The sequence below is a fragment of the Apium graveolens genome, chromosome 1, assembly GCF_009905375.1.
Source record: "Apium graveolens cultivar Ventura chromosome 1, ASM990537v1, whole genome shotgun sequence".
NCBI lineage: Eukaryota > Viridiplantae > Streptophyta > Magnoliopsida > Apiales > Apiaceae > Apium > Apium graveolens.
Window position 1 is genome coordinate 206917520 of NC_133647.1, and position 25782 is coordinate 206943301.

Genomic DNA, 25782 nt, shown 5'->3' on the forward strand with positions numbered 1-25782 from the left:
CGAGCAGCTGCTTCTCTTTATCATACTGGAATGGCATTAGAACATTTCTAGTTTGGAGAGTAACTCTTGAAAATATCCGGAATAAAGAACTTTAGGGAAAAACTCTGCAAGTTGTGAAGCAGTAGGAACATAAGATAGCTGCACCAATCCTTCTAACACCTTATCCCTTGTAAAATGCACATCAATTTCTATATTCTTTGTGCGCTCATGATGCAATGGATTTTTAGCAATGTGTATGGCACTCTGGTTGTTGCAATGCACAGTAACTGGCTTAAGATTTGTAACACCTAGTTCTTCCAATAATCTGACCAACCAAGTGATCTCTGAAGTCGCAGATGATATTGAACGATATTCAGCTTCATAGGAACTTCAAGAGACAACACTTTATTCCTTTAATTTCCAACTTACTGGTGAGTTTCCTAACAACAGCACATAGCCAGAAATTGACCTCCAAGAATCCTGACAAGCTCCCCAGTATGAATCAAAGTATGCTTTTAGTGTTAATTGCTCACCTCCTTTCAAGGGAATCCCTAGTACTCCAGATGTGGAATCCACATATTCAACACATGCATAAGTGCATCAAAATGTGGGACTTTAGGGGACTGCAGATATTGACTTAAATGTTGGACAGTATAGGCAAGATATGGCCTTGTGTGAGTAAGAAAAATAAGTTTTCCTACTAAGCACCTGTAATAGCTAGGATCAGTATATAATTTTCCTTTATCAGCTGAAAACTTTAAGTTCAAAGGCAGTGGAGTAGCTTTAGTCTTGAAATCTGTTATATTAGCTTCCTTCAGCAATTCTTGTGTAAACTTTCTTTGGGTTAATGTGAGACCTGAAGCAGTATAAGCAATTTCTATACCCAGAAAAAAACCTAGTTCCCCTAAATCTTTGATGTTGAATGTCTTGTATAAATGTACCTTGAGATCAAGAATACCTTGTGCGTCATTACTAGTGAGAATTATGTTATCAACATATACTGCAACAATGATAATGCTATCATTGGTTTTTCTAGATGAACAATGAATAATCATTCTTAGATTGCAGAAAACCTTTATGAGGCAATTCTCCAACAAGCTTTGCAAATCACTGTCTAGAACCGATGTTAAAAAAAATCTGAACCGATGTCTTCGCGTGTGATGTTAAATGTCATTAGCTTTTGACATCGGTTAACAGCCGATGTCTATTACAGTGCTATACATCGGTTTTAAGATTAAATATGATGTCTTTGCAACAAATTTCAGCTTATATTACATTATTTTAAGGTGAATATGAGTATATTATGAGGTATTTATCCATTAAAACATGAAACCTACAAGCTCTAAAAGCAATTTATTAAAATTCTTTCGAACAAACCGATGTGAAATGCTAGATCAGACATCGGTTAGATAAGTTGGTCGATGTGAAATGTTTAATCAGACATCGGTTAAATTAGCCCCCGATGTGAAATGATGGATAAGATATGGGTGTTCTTCACGAAACCGATGTTAAATCTTTTTGTTTAACATCAGTCAGTTTCTCTAACCGATGTTATTTGACTTAAAATACATTGAGTTTCTTTTCAGAACCGATGTCAAATGACTATTTCACATCAGTTTTTTTAGTTCTTTTTCATTTAATATTATTTTACCTGATGTCTTTCTTATATTTTTTACATCGTTTTATATTTACCAATGTGATGTTAATATTTTGTATATTGCATGCCATCCTGATACTGTTCACATCCAATGAACCAATTACATTTACAAACAAAAAAAATACCAAACAATGCAATATAAACATAAGCTACCATTATCTGCAATAGAATTCAATTGCAAGTTCATGAATCACATCAATACAAACAGTTTCTACATAAATCTCACGAAAGTATACTAACTATCAAGCATATCAATGGCTCACATAAGACTTCGTGAGCAGTTATTCTCTATTTAGGAGACCTGTCAAGCATCTTCCCTATTAGATCTTTTGCACCGTCTGAAATCGATGGCCATGGTTCAGATTTAAAATCTATATTTCCTTTCAAAATCGCTCTGAAGATTCCAGAGTCGGTTTCTGCCAAAAATTATACGAACAAAGAGGAATATCATCAACTGCCACAATTACTACACACAGGTAAAAACTCTTAAGCTCAACATGTGATACTTTTAACTCCTAATACCTGCCCAGAAAGGAGGAACTCCACATAGTAAAATATATAGAATAACGCCAGCACTCCATACGTCAACTTCAGGTCCATAATATTTATGCAACACCTCAGGCGCAACATAATAAGGACTTCCAACAACTTCTGTAAGATAATGACCTGGTTACAAGAAAAACATGCTGAGTATAGAAATAGTAAGTAATAATTACTTTATAATGTCTTACCTAGTAAAAGAAGGACTCAGATCACAGATATTAAGATGGATCATGTTATAGCATACTGTCAATTTGAATGAGATAGTCTGAAACTTAACAGGTGTCTTGTTTCTAATTCTGTGAATAATATTACATCTCAAAAAATTGGAATAGAATTTTGTCTTCTTAATTCATCGCTATTGTAAAAACTAACACTGTTAAGGTTAGCAGCTATTTGAGTACATTGACATGACCCAATCTTGTCACATATATGTCACTAGAACTTTCCTTGATTACTGAAGCATTACAAATCTTCCTTAAGATAGGAGCAAAACAATCTCAGGCCATATTTTTAAAGAATTTTCTCTCTCACCAGTAAGATATGCCAGAACATGTGCCACACACTTAGGTAGAAATTAATTCCTCTGAAAGTTTTGGTGTCACTGTCAAAGTCACATCGCCAAATAATTCTTCTTGCTGTACATCAACAAGGCCGCTATTCTTTAAAACCTGAGGTAAAGGATAGATATCAGACATAACCTTTTCGAAACATTAAAATTAATACTTGAAACTCATAATTCCCAACGATTACCAAATCAATTAACTGATAAGTAGTTGACTTCAAAGCACAATGACTTACAAGTGTCTCAATGACCATTCGAGCACATACTCTTCTTCTTTTTTTTTCCAAGATCGCATTCAAGCTGATATTTATTGACTGGTGGCTTTCTACAACGGGAGTGGTGGATGATCTATTTTTAAGAAATTTAGCCACAGCTATGCACTCATTCCATGAAGACAACAGACCAGTTCAAACACAGGAAAGTAAATAAAAAAATGGAAATGTTATAATGGCGAAAGGGTTTTTTATTTTACTAAGTTACCTTGTCCTTGCAGATAAGGGTTCTACTTCGGATTTTCCAGATTTTTCGTGTAAGAAACAGTCTGGAGTACTTTCCTGCAGCCCTGTTTGAATATGTGTAACACTGTCTAAGTAACAAAGTGATATTATGTAACAACATTAACCAAAATATTAATCAGCCTACCAGTTCAATTGTTATTGTCTTGAGCCAGAAAAGAAAAATCCTACCAAAAAAAAGAATATCCGAATCAGGAGAAAAATATATAAAAATCACTTCAAAAAAATACCGGGATAATGAAAATGCAGGTCACAAAACTCAATATAACCAATTTACATTTTGCAAATCTAAATCTTAATGGATCACATATAATTGACCTATATAGATATTGTTACCCTGCATGGCTCTCCAAAGCCCTCTATATATTTTAGTTTTGTTACCTACATTAATTATGAATTTTAAAATTGAGAGAATTCAACTCCGAATTCAAGATCAAAAACGCTAAAGCTGCAGTAGGAATAAATTAGCAAAAGTTATAAACTTACTCCATCATCAGAATTCCTCAGCTCTGGAGCATCAGGACCAGAAGACATCCATTTAGAGATCTAATTAAAAGATGCCCAACAAATTTAAGTGAAGAAACTAAAAAAAGGGAGCCACCAGTCAACAACGGTTCAAAAAAGATTGCATCTTTTTTTAGCCTCTTGTTCAACCTCCAGCTGGCAAGAGCATCTCGGGGGCGTTCCTTTTTGGTACGGAGTATGCCACTACAATCAATAATCCTCTTCTTCATAAGCCTGAAACACATAAAACAAAACCAAAAAAAGAATTAAAAGAACTGTTTTCAACTATTTTGAAAGAAAAACATGGACAATACCTGTTGCTTAATACTGTTATGTGATCATAATGATGACTTTGGATCCTTTGCTCCGGCATTATTTGTTGAGGTGGTGGAGTTGAATGAATCTTTAATGTAGGTGATTTATGGCCTGCAGTTGAAGGAAACAACATGACTTCTTTATAAAACAATTTGGATCATTAAAGTAGATTATTTTGAAAATTTTGAACTTACTATAGACATTATCAGAGTTTAAAAATTCGAGATCCTGCTCTGACATGACAGAAGTCGGTTGTTGGTGCTGGTGAGGTGGAGGAGAAACTGCAGGAACCAACTCATCAGCTAGAGTATCGGCTTCTGTTTGTTCCATTATTTCTTCCATTAATTCCCAATCTGGTTCCAATCTATCTTCACTTTGGTCTTCTCGGAATAGATCATTTTCAGAAAAATACTGAAGGGAAGCATCGCGCCTGATTTCAGTTCCCGGGTAACTTATAGAACCGTGGTTGTCACTTAGCAAATCAAGCCTCTCCTGATTAGAAGGATCAGGTTGTTCAGCACTGCTAGTTGCACCCACACGAGGGACAGAATAATCTGGGGAGCTTATAGAATTTCTTGCATTCTGTATTGAAACAAAATTACTAATTGCAAAACTTAATTATATAGATCAATACTAGAAATTTAAGGATATGTAAATAGTGGTACCTGATCAAAAGAAATAACCATATCTTGTCCTATCAGATTGTGATGATCTATAAAATGACAATTTTTTTAGTCGATATATTGCATCAATAATAATTATTCAATGACATAAAAAATGTATTATCTGAGTATGCAAGCATATATACATCCTCATCACCTTCAAGAGTTATCTCTCTGGGGTCCTTTCGATGATTACTTTGTAAGCTGATTAACAACAATTAATCAGGTTCTGATAGATCACTAAAGATGCATCTGTGCAAAAGAGTCTAGTGCTTCTCTGGAAAGACCATTCATCGCCAAACCAACAATCATGGCACTCCAGGCCAACACGGATTTTATGGAAATGTCGTCAAATGACTTCATAGCTTCATCTGGAGCACCACACTTGCTGTATATATCCATTAAAGCTACTTCAACTTCCTCCCCCATGATGTTCTATTTTTTCATGATAGAATGAACTGATTCACCTAAATTCACTACACCTGCAAAGCCACAAACAACTAGAAGACTACTTATTGTTATTCTATCCTGCCTGATATCTGCTAATATCATCTCTTTAAATAACTCCAAAGATCTTGTGAAGTTATTGTTTTCAACATACCCTGCAATCATACAGTTCCACGAAACCACATCTTTCTCTGGCGCTCTTCTAAACAAAACTTCAGCAGCAGCTAAATCATTCCCCGCGATGAATTCATTAAGCATCACATTCCAGGAAGTTACATCCTTTTCAGGCATTCGATCAAAGAACACACTGGCACTTTCCCAATCACCTTTCTGCATATAGCCCTCTATCATAGACATCCATGAAAAAACCGTCTTCATGTCAATCTCATCAAACAATTTCTCAGCCGAATCCATATCTCCAGACTTAACATACATATTCAGCAACCCATTTCCCAGATTCTCCGAAACCTGCAGATCTTTCTTCACTATATACAAATGAATCAGCAATGTTAATAATGCTCTGCATAAACAGGGATTTTGTAGCATCATCTTTTTGTCAAAATCATATAAGGTATTTAAAAAGAGTGTGAATGTTTTGAGGCGTATCTGTAATAGAATCAGCAAGCAAAAGAGAATTAACCTTTTATGTTTTATTTGACACATCTGGACCAAGACGTAACCATGCCGAGTACACAAGAGATTCATGAATGGTAACATATGGAGAATGGATATCGTTCTGTTCACAATAACCACTGACACGAGCAAAAGTTGCTTGGTTCTTTGGATAACCTGAAATGCTAATACTTCCTTCGATATACCCTCCGGTTTTTCTTCCCACTAATACATCCATCAACATGGTCTTTCCAGCACCACTCACTCCCACTAATGCTGTCAAAACACCAGGCCTGAATGCACCACTCACATCTCATAGCAATTGGAGACGGTGCTCTGTGATTCCTTGACTCTTCATTTCCTGAACAAACGAATGGTTTTACTGTGAGAATCGTTGACCACCATATGTTCTGCTCTCATAGAAAAATAGCATATTATAATATCAATTTAAAGGACAGGTGACTTACATGAGGCATATCAACATAGTAATTCACATTTTCAAATGCAAGTGAGAGGGGCTTGAAAGGAACCACCATTCCTCTTCTGTTATCTTTATCATAAGTGAAGTTTGTGTGACTTGGAGTGTTCCGTACACTCATATCTACACATGTGGTAGTTCGCCAGCTAGTATTGACATCTCACTATAATAATATTAGCAAAAAGGAAATACCAGTCAAAATGTTGAATGTATTAAGAGACTTGGTTACATGTAATATCATACCTTTATTCAAAGGAGCTGTAGACGCTGTGCTCCTGTCAGTAGACTTGTTCTTTTTCTTAGTGTTGGCATCCTTATCAACAACAGACTTGGAACTTTCAAAGGGTGCATTCTTATGGTACAAACATCCAGCCACCACCCACACATCAAAGGAAAAACACCAAGTTACAACAGTCCAAATGACATAGCTCCCAATGATAAAAGCATAGAGATCTAATACAAAAAATATAGAGTTAAATGTGTTATTAACACCTAAACTTAATAGCAGAACATAATAGAATAAACAAAATTGAACATACAAATATAAATATACACCGACAGATCTATATAAATACACAATGGATGTAAATAAAGTTAAAAGAGAGATATATGTTACCGATTGAAGGTTGGTTTCAAGCTCCAAAGCTTCATGCCTATAAACAAAAGCTTCATTAAAATCAAAACGTAAAATTTTGAAATAAATTTAAAATTTACATACATAATCAAACCAAATATTTGCTTTCTCGGCTCGATTTTAAGCTACTAAATTAAATAATACTAACAATTTCTAGCCCGATTTATGACGGAAAACTCCTTCCCTTTCTTCAAAGCATCGTCAATCGCTTTCACCATGGCCGAAATCTAACCTTTACCAATCAATTTTACATAAATCGAAGCTTCCATCAAGATATAGATAGGGAGACGGAAGAGAGTGGAGAAAGAGAGAGACAAATCTCGATTCAGTGATTTTGTATTAGGTTTAAATTAGGTTTACAAGAAAGTAGCGGTAAGAAAGGAGACAGAGAGAGATAGAAAGAGAGAGAGGGAGAGAGAGAGAGAGAGCTGAAGGAGATGAAGTTCGATATTTGAGAGAGAGAATTAGGGTTTTTGAGATAGAGCGGTGGTCTGAGAGAGAGACAGCAAAGAGAGAGAGCCGCGAGTTTGAGAGAGAGGGAGAGTCAAGGTTTGGGGGAGAGAGGGAGAGAGATAAAGATGAAGATAGAGACAGAGATAGAGATGTATGGGTGTGTGAGTAAAGGGAGAAGGGGGAAATAATTTTTCAACTTTTTTATTACGGGGGAAAATTTCGGTACTCAGCGGGGGAACTGAAATATTTATTTAGTCATTTTTTAGAAATGGTTATATATAACGGTTAGCATAAATAACCGATGTTGAAGTGAAAAACATTAATTTGTTATTATTTTAAAATTGAACATAGACAACGGCTACTATGTAAAACCGATGTTAAACAGGCTTTTAACATCGCTTTTTTCTAAACCGATGTTAAACAGGCTTTTAACATCGGGTGCATTACATGCCGATGTCTAAGCACCGATGTCGTATCTACTATTTCTAGTAGTGAACACAAGATAATCTTGTGTTATTATCAGTTGTTTGTAACGTTATTTTGGTCGAGTTTAGAGCTGTCGGAAAGTGGTCTGATACTTGAAGCTCGCCGGAAACTGGAAAATGAATCTGGAAATTTTCCAGTTTCCGGCGAGTTTTTTTTTTTAAAATCTGATTTTTGGTTTTTCAACTGAATACAGTCGAATTTTGAATCGTATTTTCAATCATATACGGTCGAATTTAACTTTTGGGGGGGCTTTTAAATTTTCCAGAAAATTCAAATTTTTGTGCGGGATTTTTAAATTTCAATTGAAAATTTGAATTCGACCGCCTTCGGTCGAATTTGGCCGGTCGAATTTAAGCGGTTGTATTTATCCGGTCATAATTTGTCGGTCGAATTTAGTTAAATACGACCGAAGTTCTAAATTCGACTCCCTTTATTACAACCGATTCAAAATCGGTCGAAATTAAGTAAATTCGACTGTGGACGGTCGAATTAAGCTAAATTCGACCGATTTTTTTCAGTCGAATTTAGCCTTTTTTCTTGTAGTGTAAAACAAGCTCTTTATGGTCAAATGTGCACTGTTTCTAATTCTGGTTTAATTCCAAGTCTTAGAGTACGAAATTATAATTAATATGTTGTAAAGAAGAAAAGAAATGGAGTCTAAGATAAAAGGAATAATAATAGGAATATATTTGGTGCATAAAATTGTATACAAAATTGTGTACAAAATGATATGTGTTTGGTTTTAACTGGAATGACACATGTATTCACATCAACAGCCCCAATTAAAATATCCCAAATCAATTATGTGGGTTATTAATAGTCTAATAGTTTGATAGTATGTTTTATTGTTTATGATTTGATTTAGTTTAATATTTTTGTGTTGTGGCTTGTAAGTGATATGAACATTTTTGGATGATTGGCATTAATAATGTAAGCAATGGCATAAGGGTTACACGAATTGCAGTAAAAATAAGTCTGGTAGATTATAACTAAAAGAAACCATTTTTACGATTCATAAGCCAAAAAAATGACTACAATTTCTAGTTGGTAATACCGGCTGATTTTTATTGAATTACTTTTGGCCTATAAAGGCCATGTTACTTGTAGTATATATAGTCACACCTAAGTCACAGCTTATAGCATGGGTTGCATACAAATTTAAGAATGTTAATAAGTCAAAAATAGATTCATATCCTTATCTCTTTTTATAATTGTCTTGACTTTGCTGACATATTCAATAATATGAGTCACCAGAGCACTATTCTTGAAAGCACTTGTACTGAGTAATTCAAGGAGAAAGTCGTTTATTAAAGGATCATTGGCCTACAAGTTTATGTATCATTTTTTTTCATTTTTAATTAGGGTATATGTAATAATATACAAGTTTTCAAGTATAAGCTAAATGAATAGAACTCTTTAGAATACTCTTATATGTAATAATTGATATCTCATGTCTGTCTCGAGAGAGACCAAGGCGAATCCCTCTCGAAAAACCACGGTGGCTCCCCGTCCACATCCTTGCCTCGGAACCTTGGGCAATAGAGAATACTTCCTTGACCCAAAAATATCATCATGATATTTTTAATATTTATTTTAAGTTGGCCAAGATGTTAAGTTTAAATTATTTTGTGCAAGGACAGGTTAAAAAAAGGAAGTTGCGTGTTGTTTTTGTATACAATACACTGGGCATGTTACCAAAAAAAGTGAAAGTGCTTTTAACTAAATTTAAAGAAAACGGAAGGTGCATATTGTTTTTGTTTTTGTATAGGAGTGTGCATGTTGCCCTAAAAAGTGCACATCACAAGTTTTATGTCAATTTACAGTTGAGGTAATTGTAACATCAGAAATTACCAAAAATACTAACTTTTCTAATTTTTTTTGCGATTTTACTATATTCTCAATTCTTTTCCAAAAATTCGGAATCAACCAAAATCAACCAAATCAAACATATATGCAACTAGTGGAATGGTGTTTTTTTGGTTGCATGTACTTGCAAAAACTAGTTCAGTTGATTCGAGTTTCCAAAAACCATATTTTTGCAAAAAAAATGAAAAATAGTATTTTTTACAAATAAAAAAATATTTTTGCAATTTTTAAAAAAAATAACCGTATTTTTACAAAAATATTATTAGACTTGGGTATTTTAAAAAAACCCTTGTAACATTTATTTTCAAATATATATTATTGTTTTTATTCTAAAATTGTAGAAATTAAATTAAATTATACAAATTACGGTTCACATCCCCTACTTTGAAATCCGATTCAACATGCACCATTTTTACCAAATCATTTAGTCATAATTGTTGTTTCCTAGAATATATTTCATATTTCCTTTTCAAGAATATATTAACTATGTTATTGAAGACAAGAATTTGGGCTAAAAATTTGACAAAATTTGGCAAAAGGGGTGCAATTTGAATCTGATTTCAAAGAAAGGGATGAAAACTACAATATTTGAAAGTAGGTATACAAAATTGATTTTTGGACAAATTTAAGGGGTGCAAAATGCAGTATATATTAAGTTAAATTAACTGTTATTTTAAAATTGATATAGTAAATATTTTGTTTGTTTACTTCACTTTTACACTTTATTAAACCTTAACCGTTGATACTTTATTTAGGAGCAATATAGGGTTGTGGGTTTTTGTAATATACTCCCTCCATCTCATATTATGTGTCACATTTCGTTTTATAGAAGTCAAATTTACCAACTTTTGACTAACGATTAAACATTACTCGTATATTATTTCAAAAACTAAAAATTATATGTTAAAGTAGATTAAATCTACTTTCGGTTGATGTAATTTTTTTATTTTGTTCACTTATAAATTATTAATAAATTTCAGTCAAACTTAAGTCAATTTGACCGGCACAAATCCAAAGAAGACGCATAATATGAGATGGACGGAGTACTTTTTATACTTTGATTAGCCTAAAGTTTGATATTTTGTTTAATCATAATATTTGAGTTAGTGTTGTAGATTTAAAGGTGTAGGTATTTAACTATTAGGAAATAAATTTTAGTTAAAGTTGTAACATTTGAGTAACAAATGTATTTATTTTGAGTTAGAGTTATAATATTTGAGTTAAGATTGTATATATGAGTTAAATGAATATAATGATCACCCGCCAAAGAAAAGGTTGTCAGGGCAGCGGAATGCTTATGAGGTGATTTGGTTATCAATGTTAACCCTACTTTAATGCGCCTTGTCCATATACCCTACCGTTATGTAAAAACAAGTTAACTATTTCATGAGCCCTGCAGGTAAAATAGTATATGTAACAAATTACCAAATTTAAATAGATGTAAAATTTTACACTAATTATAAATTTCAAAGCACAAATAAAACTACCAAATCAAAACAAAATATATACTGTATAAGTTAAAAACTATAAAGATTCTAAATGAGCATATTATAAAACTGGCCACTTACTCAAAATTAACTGTCAAAAATTAACGGTCATTCATTTCAAAGTAGAACATTATAAAAATTAAAACAAAAATATACCAAACACAATTATTATTATTTTCCCCCGCATATATTTGTTACAAAATATTAAATACACTTGATTGCAGATGAAAAATAAATGTTATACACTAAACCAAATTATCTATTAAATCATTTTATTTAAATACAAAAATTGTAAAAAAAAAGCAACTAAATTAAATCAGTAATTATCAAGCCAAGTTTGGTGTATTTTGCAGAACTAAAAAAATTGAGGAGAAAAATGTTTATATTTCCCATGGATGTTGCATTTCTAAATAAAGGAAAGTTAAAAAGTGATATATAAGTTGGTGATGAAAAGAATATTCTTATATGCTATGATATTTTTAACTTTTGATTGTTATAAAATGTCACATTAAACTTGAATTTGTGCTACTATTGTATATTTAGATTGGAAAAATAATTAGAGTGCAAAATCAAATTTAAACTTAGGACCTGGTTAATTTAAGTCAATTATTAATCATTCTGTATAATTTACTTTTGTTATTAATTTGATGAAAGTCATTTTGTTCATTTTATACAATTATTAGTTATATGAAATCACAATTGGAACCATGTTTCTTGTAATTAATTATGTTGTTGAAATTAACATAGGAATTTGTTACTAAGTCTCTACTTCTAACAAAAATATTAACTTAATTTTCAAAAAAATGACTAAATTTTTCTATCATATTTGAACCGGTTTGTAACGACTTTAGCATAAAAATATCATGTGAATAAGGTTTGTTGCAGAGAAATAACATAAAACAAATTTGAAATTCAAAAAGATGGTAAAAGAGATAAAAGAGGAAATGACAAAATTTAAGTACTATATCTTTAAATTAACAGGAGATGAATGCTAATGAGCATTTAAAATATTTAAATTACTACACAAAACAAAGGTTGTCCTCTATCCTAATTTCTTCATATGAAAATAAGTAGTTTAATTTATTTCATATAGTTTCTATAAAACATAGAAAACAATTAATTAAAGTGATATATAATTATATATGACAAGTCAAAGAAAAGGTTGTTATGACACAAAATACTTTTATGGAGGGTGATAATTTGGTTCTACACAACCCTAGAATTATGTATGTAAATAAGTTGTCCTATAATAATGGTACTCTAGAATTTACAAATTTTAACAAGTTGTCTATTGAATAACAAATTTACAAACTTAAAGAGACCTTAAATATTTAAAGAGACGTGAAATATTACTTACTATGTTCAAATATTTAATTAAACAATTTAGACATTGGAATATTAGGAATTTATTGTATAATCAAAATTTTATATGTAAAAATTAACTTTTTTAATTAAATAATATTCAAGTTAAGTGTGTATATGTTCTCGATTGTACAAATATTTAGTATAAATCTAATAAGAAAAGTGACTTAATTCTAAATTTCAAAGCATAAATTCAACTTTTAAAACAAAATGTATATATAAAGTTGAGAACTAATAAAGATCTAAATCAACTTTCAAAACAAAATGAAAAAAATATAAAACTAGCCTTTCATTTAAAACAACGGTTTTTCACTTCAAAGTAGAGCATAATAAAAAAAAGAACAAAAATATCCCAAAACACCATTATTTGATAGAAAATTAATGATTATAAGTTTGATTATTTATTGGATATTCAAGTTCTAAGGTCATGGAAATTAACTCCATATAGTAATTATATTAACGTCATAAATGGCAAAGCAAGTAAAATACAATTTAGAATGATATAGGGAAGGGAAGAGAGTCCTGATGACCTAAAGCATTCCATTACCACCATTCTGATCTTCACCTCCACTCAAGCTGTTCATCCCATTTCCCATGCCAAGAAAATCCCTGCTAAGAATATCACTATACTCACTCTTAACTTTCATCTGCTGCTCCACCAAAACATTGTTATTCATCTCACCAATCAACATTCCATCAGCGCATTGTTCACATCGTACATCATTCCTCCATATGCAACATTCATCTGATCACTTAAAGGCTCCATGCCACGTCCATACTGTTGTAAGATACTTCCACCCCCTCTCCCACCACCACCACTCGTTCCATCTCCCAAAGCTCCCCCATAGCTACTAAAAGCTGATCCAACCCATGGGCATGATAGCAAACTCGTAAACGAATAAGGGCTTGAGGCCCCTTGTCCAAGCAGGGGAGTTAAGAGTTGCTGATGGCTCCATGGGATTAGTAAACCTCCAGCAGGGCCCAGGCTCGTGGAGCTAGTGTTACTAGCATTGGCGACAATGCCAGAAGCCATGCAGCTGTAGGGGGTGCAATTTGTTGTGTGCCTTGCCATCTTTTCATTAAGAGCCTCACAAATTGAACGATGATGGGTAAAACTTTCAGGCCTTGTATAGGTAATTATTTAATCTTTAAATAACATTCTTTGTATAAGTAAATATTAATTAAGACACATACTTGAAAAAAAAACTTTTTGTAGGTATAAATACATGAAGAAAACTATATTTAAAACAAGCTCTTTATGGTCAACTGTGCACTGTTTCTAATTCTCGTTTAATTCCAAGTCTTAGAGTACGAAATTATAATTAATATGTTGTAAAGAAGAAAAGAAATGGAGTTTAAGATAAAAGGAATAATAATAGGAAAATGTTTGGTGCATAAAATTGTATACAAAATTGTGTACAAAATAATATGTGTTTGGTTTTTACTCGAATGTCACATGTATTCACATCAACAGCCCCAATTAAAATATCCCAAATCAATTATGTGGGTTATTAATAGTCTAATAGTTTGATAGTATGATTTATTGTTTATGATTTGATTTAGTTTAATATTTTTGTGTTGTGGCTTGTAAGTGATATGAACATGTTTGGATGATTGGCATTAATAATGTAAGCAATGGCATAAGGGTTACACGAATTGCAGTAAAAATAAGTCTGGTAGATTATAACTAAAAGAAACCATTTTTATGATTCATAAACCAAAAAAATGACTACAATTTCTAGTTGGTAATACCAGCTGATTTTTATTGAATTACTTTTGGCCTATAAAGGCCATGTTACTTGTATGCATGGGTTGCATACAAATTTAAGAATGTTAATAAGTCAAAAATAGATTCATATCCTTATCTCTTTTTATAATTGTCTTGACTTTGCTGACATATTCAATAATATGAGTCACTGGAGCACTATTCTCGAAAGCACTTGTACTGAGTAATTCAAGGAGAAAGTCGTTTATCAAAGGATCATTGGCCTACAAGTTTATGTATCATTTTTTTTCATTTTTAATTAGGGTATATGTAATAATATACAAGTTTTCAAGTATAAGCTAAATGAATAGAACTCTTTAGAATACTCTTATATGTAATAATTGATATCTCATGTCTGCCTGGAGAGAGACCAAGGCGGATCCCTCTCGAAAAACCACTGTGGCTCCCCGTCCACATCCTTGCCTCGGAACCTTGGGCAATCCAGAATACTTCCTTGACCCAAAAATATCATCATGACATTTTTAATATTTATTTTAAGTTGGCCAAGATGTTAAGTTTAAATTATTTTCTCCAAGGACAGGTTAAAAAAAAGGAAGTTGCGTGTTGTTTTTGTATACAATACACTGGGCATGTTACCAAAAAAAGTGAAAGGGTTTTTAAGTAAATTTAAAGAAAAAGGAAGGTGCATATTGTTTTTGTTTTTGTATAGTAGTGTGCATGTTGCCCTAAAAAGTGCACATCACAAGTTTTATGTCAATTTAGAGTTGAGGTAATTGTAACATGAGAAATTACCAAAAATACTAACTTTTCTAAATTTTTTTGCGATTTTACTATATTCTCAATTCTTTTCCAAAAATTCGGAATCAACCAAAATCAACCAAATCAAACATATATGCAACTAGTGGAATGGTGTTTTTTTGGTTGCATGTACTTGCAAAAACTAGTTCAGTTGTTTCGAATTTCCAAAAACCATAATTTTGCAAAAAAAATGAAAAATAGTATTTTTTACAAATAAAAGAATATTTTTGTAATTTTTAAAAAAAATAACCGTATTTTTACAAAAATATTATTAGACTTGGGTATTTTAAAAAAACCATTGTAATATTTATTTTCAAATATATATTATTGTTTTTTTCTAAAATTGTAGAAATTAAATTAAATTATATAAATTACGGTTCACATCCCCTAATTTGAAATCCGATTCAACATGCACCATTTTTACCAAATCATTTAGTCATAATTGTTGTTTCCTAGAATATATCTCATATTTCCTTTTCAAGAATAGATTAACTATGTTATTGAAGACAAGAATTTGGGCTAAAAATTTGACAAAATTTGGCAAAAGGGGTGCAATTTGAATCGGATTTCAAAGAAAGGGATGAAAACTGCAATATTTGAAAGTAGGTATACAAATTTGATTTTTGGACAAATTTAAGGGGTGCAAAATGCAATATATATTAAGTTAAATTAAATGTTATTTTAAAATTGATATAGTAAATATTTTGTTTGTTTACTTCACTTTTACACTTTATTAATCCTTAACCGTTGATAGTTTATTTAGGAGCAATATAGGGTTGTGGGTTTGTGTAATATACTCCCTCGATCTCATATTATGTGTCACATTTTATAGAAGTCAAATTTACCAACTTTTGACTAACGATTAAACATTACTAGTATATTATTTCAAAAACTAAAAATTATATATTAAAGTAGATTAAATCTACTCTCCGTTGATGTAATTTTTTTATTTTGTTCACTTATAAATTATTAATAAATTTCAGTAAGTCAATTTGACCGGCACAAATCCAAACAAGACGCATAATATGAGATGGAGGGAGTACTTTTTATACTTTGATTAGCCTAAAGTTTGATATTTTGTTTAATCATAATATTTGAGTTAGGGTTGTAGATTTAAAGGTGTAGGTGTTTAACTATTAGGAAATAAATTTTAGTTAAAGTTGTAACATTTGAGTAACAAATGTATTTATTTTGAGTTAGAGTTATAATATTTGAGTTAAGATTGTATATTTGAGTTAAATGAATATAATGATCACCGGCCAAAGAAAAGGTTGTTAGGGGAGCCGAATGCTTATGAGGTGATTTGGTTATCAATGTTAACCCTACTTTAATGAGCCTTGTCCATATAACCTAGCGTTATGTAAAAACAAGTTAACTATTTCATGAGAACTGCAGGTAAAATAGTATATGTACCAAATTACCAAATTTAAATAGATGTAAAATTTTACACTAATTATAAATTTCAAAGCACAAATAAAACTACCAAATCAAAACAAAATATATACTGTATAAGTTAAAAACTATAAAGATTCTAAATGAGCATATTATAAAACTGGCCACTTACTCAAAATTAACTGTCAAAAATTAAGGGTCATTTCAAAGTAGAACATAATAAAAATTAAAACAAAAATATACCAAACACAATTATTTTTATTTTCCCCGGCATATATTTGTTACAAAATATTAAATACACTTGATTGCAGATGAAAAATAAATGTTATACGCTAAACCAAATTATCTATTAAATTATTTTATTTAAATACAAAAATTGTAAAAAAAAAGCAACTAAATTAAATCAGTAATTATCAAGCCAAGTTTGGTGTATTTTGCAGAACTAAAAAAATTGAGGAGAAAAATGTTTATATTTCCCATGGATGTTGCATTTCTAAATATAGGAAAGTTAAAAAGTGATATATAAGTTGGTGATGAAAAGAATATTCTTATATGCTATGATATTTTTAACTTTTGATTGTTATAAAATGTCACATTAAACTTGAATTTGTGCTACTATTGTATATTTAGATTGGAAAAATAATTAGAGTGCAAAATCAAATTTAAACTTAGGACCCGGTTAATTTAAGTCAATTATTAATCATTATGTATAATTTACTTTTGTTATTAAAACAAGCTCTTTATGGTCAACTGTGCACTGTTTCTAATTCTAGTTTAATACCAAGTCTTAGTGTACGAAATTATAATTAATATGTTGTAAAGAAGAAAAGAAATGGAGTCTAAGATAAAAGGAATAATAATAGGAAAATGTTTGGTGCATAAAATTGTATATAAAATTGTGTACAAAATGATATGTGTTTGGTTTTAACTGGAATGGTACATGTATTCACATCAAGAGCCCCAATTAAAATATCACAAATCAATTGTCATGTCATTTTGTGCAAATTTTTGTACACAATTTTGTGCAAGTAGCACTACTCATAATAATATCGAGAATATAATAACCTCGCTAAGATAATAATTTTTTGCAGGGCTTATTTCAACTCATAAGAAATAAAAATAAGGGCTTATTTCAACTCATAAGAAATAAAAATAAAATCGCTAAAGCAAATTTTTTTTGGTCCAAAATAGCCTGCCATTTTGGTAAGACTAAATTCGACCGCTAGCGGTGGAATTTAGGAGCGCTAAATAATTCAGTTGGCGGGAAAATTCAGACCATTTTTTGATGGAGTCAAATTCAACCGCACAAAAAATCCGGTCGCATTTATTACTAAATTCAACTGCGGGCGGTTGTATTTAGCCTTGCCCAATGAAACAAGCGAAATTGATCGAATTTAGGTCAGTTGAATTTAGGCTTCCTTTTTTGTAGTGTATTTTAAGAGAATTTTTCAAACTCTTTTCGTATTCAATTTCCCAACACATATTATATTGAGAAAGAGATTCCATAAAATAATTCTAGATCAATTCACAATTTCAAGCACAAACTCGGTTAATTACACCTAGAGCACAACTAAAAGATAAACCAAATATACTCAATCACCTGGAGAAGGTAGTTCCACATTCACAAATATACTCCTTTGTAGCACAGATCTTATTATGAGCCTTCCAGTCACCCTTCTTACATTTATCACAGCGGGATTTTTTTTTGCCACTATGTTTTCGAGAGAAATGCTTCTTGATAGCAGTCAGATCTTCTAGTGCTCTTGAGGGATCATGATGAACACAACAACTTCTGGGAAAATGTAAACCCTTTTCTTGACTTCATCATTTGTCTTTTGCTTCAGCTTCCCAGGCAAATTATGTCCTCTTCTGTGGAGCTGCAAGTTCTGCTCCCTTTGAAAACTTCTATTGCACACCTCACACCAAAATCGATTTGTTGCCATTAGACTCTGCGGGGAAAGTGCTACAAACTCTGCATCAGGACGTGTCATTTACATATATACACATATCCCAAACCATCAAATGAACAAATTAAACAATCAAAAAACAATTCAAAAACCATATATGTCTGACTCATCCCCTTTAAATTTCCAGGTAACGGTAAAAGAAAAAATTATATAAACTGACAGGTAATACATACACACACATGCACCCACAATATATACAGCAGATCTTACTTGGATTTTCCCAAAGATACCTCCCTGTACTTTTAGACGTAGCTGATGGAGAAGAAGCCATGGCAGGACTAGATTTTATGGAAACTCAAATTGATTTTTATTTTTTTACTAGAAAAACATACAAAAGCTCAAATCTGTAGGTACATACTCTCATATTTATAACAATTTTTCAACCATGAAACCCCCACATTAGATAATTATTTCTTATATATTTGTTTTGCAAATTATTGAAGGTTGGAGGTACACATGAATTTACAAACCATTTCTTTTATAAGTAAATATATTTAGAAAATATCTCAAAAAACTCACATTTAATGAAAATTTAGGTGCAAGGAAGCCATAAAGAGGAAGCTAGTGTGGATGTTGGATGTTACACTTACCTTTTGGCCATATATGCATGGTGAGGGACCGATCTCCTTGTCTTTGTATATTGTATTTTTTTATTTCATGACATTTATTATATAAGTAGATTATATATATATCATGATAACTCCAACTAAAAGAAACAGGCTAAACGCCAAATCTGTCATTCTAGATTAAAAACATGAGTCGAGTAACACATATCCTTATACGTCAATTAAATCCAACTGAACTATCGATCAATAATTCGGTCATTTTATAGCCATAACAATTGAATATTACAAGAAAAATGCCTATGAGCTCTTGAATTGGTTGATATCGTGTCAACATTTTTTTAGTGTTAAACTCAAAAACGACCAACTTATACCTACCGCTCATAAGGAGACGGTCATTTTTTGTATGAATCGCTATGTTATTAATTCGGTCGGTTTTTCATGCCCACAAATGATTAATTTTGATTGTTATTTCTGCAGATAAGCCGGTATTGGCTCTAGAATAACTTTTTTGGGTTCTACAATTGACATTCCTCCTACGCTAACACGTACAATATCAACTCCAAACACACCACAATTATAACCAACTAACATTAATGTCAACAACAACCAAAAATAATAAAAACGATATACAATAACCAACCAATTGTTAAAGTAACTACATTTGCCTATTGTACTGCATTAAGCAAGCAATCAAATTAATAGACAAATGTTTGAAGCACACAAACAACTAAATGTATACATGAAAATTCAAATAATAGCTCAAAGCATTGTTAAACCAAAAACTAAATAAAATTGAATAGCGCTCTTCGCACCACGGTTTCTTTTCGCGCCACTCTCCTCGTCTTCGCCAAGCTCGACATCCTCTTCATCTCCGTCCTCGTTGCCGCTGATGGTGGTGTCATCCATAGTCGACCTAGAGATATTTAAAGCTCCAACCCATTTTTTTTGGTGGGATAATAAATTGAAAGAATGATAAAAAGTAAGATATCAATAATATTTATGTCGGTTCAACTAAGTACTAAAAATATCTTATTTTTTAAGTGATCTTTTCAAAAAAAATTAAAAATTAGGCCCCTAACATTTATTTTATGCCTATATTTTTTAATATTTTTCTTTTGATCATTCATGTATATAACAAAAAATTTGTCCCTCAAAGTTCAATTTTTTTGATACCCTCATTCGTTAGCACAAAGAGTTTGGTCCCAGGGTTGGCTTTGATGTCTTCATGGCCACTTTCTTCAACCTTTCTTATAGCCTAATATATATATGATGGTAAAACGCTTTAAAATAACACTACTAAATCTAAATTGAGAACTGTTAAGATTTTACCTCTTGACAAATTTATATTATATTGTGAATTCTGTGACTTTGGTAAAGTAAATGGTTGTACATTATATTCTAAAAAGTTTGAATTTTCTCACATAATACATTGTATTGTTACGATAAATTTACAAACTAATTTTAGAGAAAAAAATACTTAAATGTCATTTGGGTATGAATTAAAAGATAAAAAAATAAAAAAAAATTATCACTATTTATAATTTTATACTTAAAACATAGAAAGCAATTAATTAAAGTGACATAATATTATATATGTGAAGCCAAAAAAAGGTTGCTAGGGTATGGAATATTTTTATGCGGGGTCATAATTTGATTTTACATATCAACCCTATTTAACAAGCCTTATCCATTTTATCAAATATGTTCTCGATTGTACGTTTACCCACGTAAACAAGTTGTCTATTTCATATATTATCAATATCAATTGTACCCTAGTATTACAAACATGAACAAGTTGTCTATTTCATCAGCACTATCCTAAAATTGTCTTACAAACTTAAAGAGATGATGTGAAATATTACTTATGAAGTTCAAATATGCAATTAAACAATTTAGATATGGAATATTAAGAGTTTAATATACAACCAAAATTTTATATGAAAAAAATAACTTTTTTAATGAAATTTTATTCAAGTTAAGTGTGTACATGAGTTTAATTTTACAAGTGTTTAGTGTAAATTTAATAATGAAAGTGGCTTAATTCTAAATTTCAAAGCAAAAATATAACTTTAAAACAATATATATATATATATAGAGTCTTACTCCAATGAGAACTCTAGTATTGTGAGATAAGAGATCTAATCATATCCACTCATTCAAATACAACATATTCATCTCTCGCCGTTAATTTAATATTTAATATTTATAAATTTTAATATTCTTCCATCTTCTATCAAATTCTACCACCCATCAACCACCACCACCTCCGGTGACAACCATTCAAATGACGAAGGAACAAATTTTGACTAAATCATCGTAAAACGACCACACTCTGGTCGGTACGGAGAGGCACGATTGTTTGGCCGAAAAAGCGATTAAGGTTGACGATGCAGAGGGAGAGAGAGGGAGGGAGGGAATCTGATATGCGGGGACGAAATGATGGGGGTCGGAGCAGCGGCTGGTACGTGGTAGTGATGGGTAGTGATTGTGGGTGGTTGGTGGGTGTAGTGGGCAGAGAGGTGGATGAAAGAGATGAAGTATAAAATTAAAATGTATGGTTGTAATTATATTTAGGGATAAAAATGTATGGGTGAGATTTATAAAATTATAAAACAAAGCAAAATTTATAAAATTAGCCTTTGATTTATAAAATTAGCCTTTGACTTTCAAAGCATGAATGCAAATTTCAAAACAAAATTATAAAATTATAAAATTAGCCTTTGATTTATAACCAACAGCTTTTTATTTCAAAGCATAGCATAATAAAAAAAACAAAAATATCTCAAAACACCTTTATTTGATAGAAGATTAATGATTAGTTTGATTAGTTCTTGGATGTTCTCGTTCTAATTAAGGTCATGGAAATCAACTCCATACACCTGCCTTGATCACCAACTAGCTAAGATCTCGTGCACAAAAAGCTAATAGTTAGCCACTTTAAACATATATAGAGCAAATATTTGTACAAAATATTAAGTATATTTGCTTGCACATGAAAAATAAATACTAATGCAATTATTTTTTGTTCTATAAAATTGTGCATTCTCCTAACCTTAGAATAGCTACTTACAATGTATACAAATAATTTTTTAGTATGATAAAAAGTAATTCAAAAGGAGAGGTGATTATTTCATAATCTACCCCTTGGCCCTAATTATACAGTCATGCAAACACATATGGTACATATTGCTAAAAAACAACAACAGGGGCCTGAAGCATGGGTGGCTTGAAAACCCAGGGCTACAGTGGTGAATGAAAGGCCTTGCCTCAGCTGATATGGTAGCTTCCCTGTCCCATGAGTTGGTCGTCTTATTACCACTGTGATCATCATCCCCCTCCACCTCCACTCACGCTGTTCATCCCAGTTCCCAAGCCAAGAAAATCCATGGTAAGCCTATTAGGATACTCACTCTCAACATTCATCTGTGGATCCCCCAAAACGTTGTTATTTACTTCATGACCAACCAACATTCTACCAGCATTTTGTTAAAATTTTCAATTGATAACAAAGTATAGCGGTAAATTGTGAAATCTACCAAAACAAACTCACATAGTTATCGTAAATGAAGCTTATCGTATAAACTTTCATTAGAGAGATGAACCCATGTTTTGATACAATACTGTGATGAATTAGAGAGAGAGAGAGAGAGTTTACTGATTGAGAGAGTGAGAGAGAGATCAATCTACATTCCTAAAACTCATTTCTGCAAAACTTAGTTACTAAGCAACTAGCACTGGTCTTTGTTTATACATGAAAGAAGTTTGTTATTTTGCTGAGCTGTCATAATTAACTCCATGCTGAGTTGTTTATGTGCTGATGTCATGGGATGATTTGTCGAGCAGCTGCTTCTCTTTATCATACTGGAATGGCATTAGAACATTTCTAGTTTGGAGAGTAACTCTTGAAAATATCCGGAATAAAGAACTTTAGGGAAAAACTCTGCAAGTTGTGAAGCAGTAGGAACATAAGATAGCTGCACCAATCCTTCTAACACCTTATCCCTTGTAAAATGCACATCAATTTCTATATTCTTTGTGCGCTCATGATGCAATGGATTTTTAGCAATGTGTATGGCACTCTGGTTGTTGCAATGCACAGTAACTGGCTTAAGATTTGTAACACCTAGTTCTTCCAATAATCTGACCAACCAAGTGATCTCTGAAGTCGCAGATGATATTGAACGATATTCAGCTTCATAGGAACTTCAAGAGACAACACTTTATTCCTTTAATTTCCAACTTACTGGTGAGTTTCCTAACAACAGCACATAGCCAGAAATTGACCTCCAAGAATCCTGACAAGCTCCCCAGTATGAATCAAAGTATGCTTTTAGTGTTAATTGCTTACCTCCTTTCAAGGGAATCCCTAGTACTCCAGATGTGGAATCCACATATTCAACACATGCATAAGTGCATCAAAATGTGGGACTTTAGGGGACTGCAGATATTGACTTAAATGTTGGACAGTATAGGCAAGATATGGCCTTGTGTGAGTAAGAAAATTAAGTTTTCCTACTAAGCACCTGTAATAGCTAGGATCAGTATATAATTCTCCTTTATCAGCTGAAAACTTTAAGTTCAAAGGCAGTGGAGTAGCTTTAGTCTTGAAATCTGTTATATTAGCTTCCTTCAGCAATTCTTGTGTAAACTTTCTTTGGGTTAATGTGAGACCTGAAGCAGTATAAGCAATTTCTATACCCAGAAAAAAAAACCTAGTTCCCCTAAATCTTTGATGTTGAATGTCTTGTATAAATGTACCTTGAGATCAAGAATACCTTGTGCGTCATTACTAGTGAGAATTATGTTATCAACATATACTGCAACAATGATAATGCTATCATTGGTTTTTCTAGATGAACAATGAATAATCATTCTTAGATTGCAGAAAACCTTTATGAGGCAATTCTCCAACAAGCTTTGCAAATCACTGTCTAGAAGCTTGCCTTAATCCATACAATGATTTAAGTAACATGCAATCTTTATTGCATGAATTAGATAATCCCTCCGGAACCAGCATATATACCATTTCAAGTAAATCTCCATGCAGAAATGCATTGTTAACATCTAATTGATGTAACTTCCAACCTTTATGAGATGCTACTACAATGATACACCTGACTGTGGTCATCTTCACCACGGTAGAAAATGGTTCTTCTAAATCTATTCCCCATTTCTGATTATAACCCTTAGAAACCAAACGTTCTTTGAAACCTTTCAACAGTGCCATCAGCTTTTATGTAGTTGGTTCTGTTAAAGAACTTGTTTGGCTAATCAAAGCATGAAAAGGTGATGGTAAAGCAGAATATGTTTCTAGGTTACACCAAAGCATGAAAAGGTGATGGTAAAGCAGAATATGTTTCCAGGTTACATCAACGAGTAGACAATCTTTGTTATTTTGGTGAATTTACAGGATCTTATATTATAACACTCCCCCTCACTTGAAAGCCCATTTATGGGTCGAATAGTGGATGACGGGCGCCCATCTTTGGGGCTTAAATTTTCCTTTCGTGTCCCTCGTAAATTGTGAGAAATGTTGGGGGTGGCAGGGATCGAACCTGAGTCCTCTGCCATCCTGAGCTCTAATACCATGTCAAGGAACGAGTTACTCTAAAAACCTTTAGAGAATGGCCCTTTACAGGATCTTATATTATTCTCACAAGACAGAAGTTAACTTCACATTTCTAGTACTCCTTCTTAAGTTCAAATTATCAATTGAAGATGCATTGTGTGTACAATGATCATTAGATGAATTGTCTTGATGAAAATCTGTTGAAGTGTCAGGTGAAGAATCATCCAAAGAACCCATAGGTATGGTGACTTCAGGAGTGTCAAAAAACTGAAAGATATCTGGAAATTCTGTATCATGAAGAGATTTGTGATCAGTAGATACTGGTAATAAGAAAAAAGGTGCATTCCCATAAATTTGCTTGTGATGGAGAGAAAAATGGTGCTCATGAAATATTAGATCTCTGGAAATAAATATATGTCATGTCTACATATTAAGAACTTTATATCCTTTATGACCAGCAGGATATCCAAGAAAAACACATTAATTTGCTCTATAAAATAAGGCTCTCGCAATTAATACTTAAAAATCATCAAAAGAATTCATCCTCTCAACTCATCTAATTGATGATGTGTACAATAATCAATCAACAAAGAACATATGAAGAAAAATCGCTCAAAAAGCTTGAAAAAGGGATGAAATACCTCAAATTTGTGTACGAAAGAAAGTCAAAATACTTACTTGAAATCTTTATCAAAAAAATGCTCATAATCGATTCTGGTTGCTTTGATACCATGTTACAATTTGCAATTGATAACATGTTAGTTATATGATTAAATACTGAGAAAGTTATACTACTTTGATTGCACAAAAATAAAGAAACTTGGTACTGTTGGGATTACATTCTGGAAAGGAAAGATTACATAATAAAGACTACAGCTAACTGAGATCCTAAAGAACAGGAGTACAAACAGGAGTACGTGACCATGATAATCTCCAGCTTATTAAACTAGACTCCTAAAACACTGCAACTACCTGAGACCAAGTCTGCTGCACTATCAAAACTACAGACACGTAGATTTATTCAAGGACCAAAACAAAATACACAAACCAAATAAGTTTAGATTAAAAATAATTCCAACATAACAAATTATAAAACTCATTATATTCAAATATGCAATTAAATATTCACAAAATCAACAAATTAACTAACTCATATGTTTACTCCATCTTCTCTCTACCCTCGTACTCTCTCCAATGAGAGT